Consider the following 231-nt stretch of genomic DNA (forward strand, 5'->3'; position numbering starts at 1 on the left):
CTAGGTTCTTTAGCTGGTCTAATAACTAAATTGACCTAAGACAGATTAACAGGAGAAGAATTTAATTTTGTGCATACAGGAGCCCCAAAGATAGGAGACTCAAGAGCAAGTCAGGCAGTTGAGCCTTATGTGCCATCCTGAGCTAAGGAATGAGCCAGGGGCCTGGGGCTTCAAAGGGGAGGAAGGCAATTCACAGGAAGATAAGAAGAGCAGATGTTTGATAATTAGAAG

This window comes from Leptonychotes weddellii, chromosome 3 (genome assembly GCF_054177405.1).
Source record: "Leptonychotes weddellii isolate Sample4059 chromosome 3, ASM5417740v2, whole genome shotgun sequence".
NCBI classification, from domain to species: Eukaryota; Metazoa; Chordata; class Mammalia; order Carnivora; family Phocidae; genus Leptonychotes; species Leptonychotes weddellii.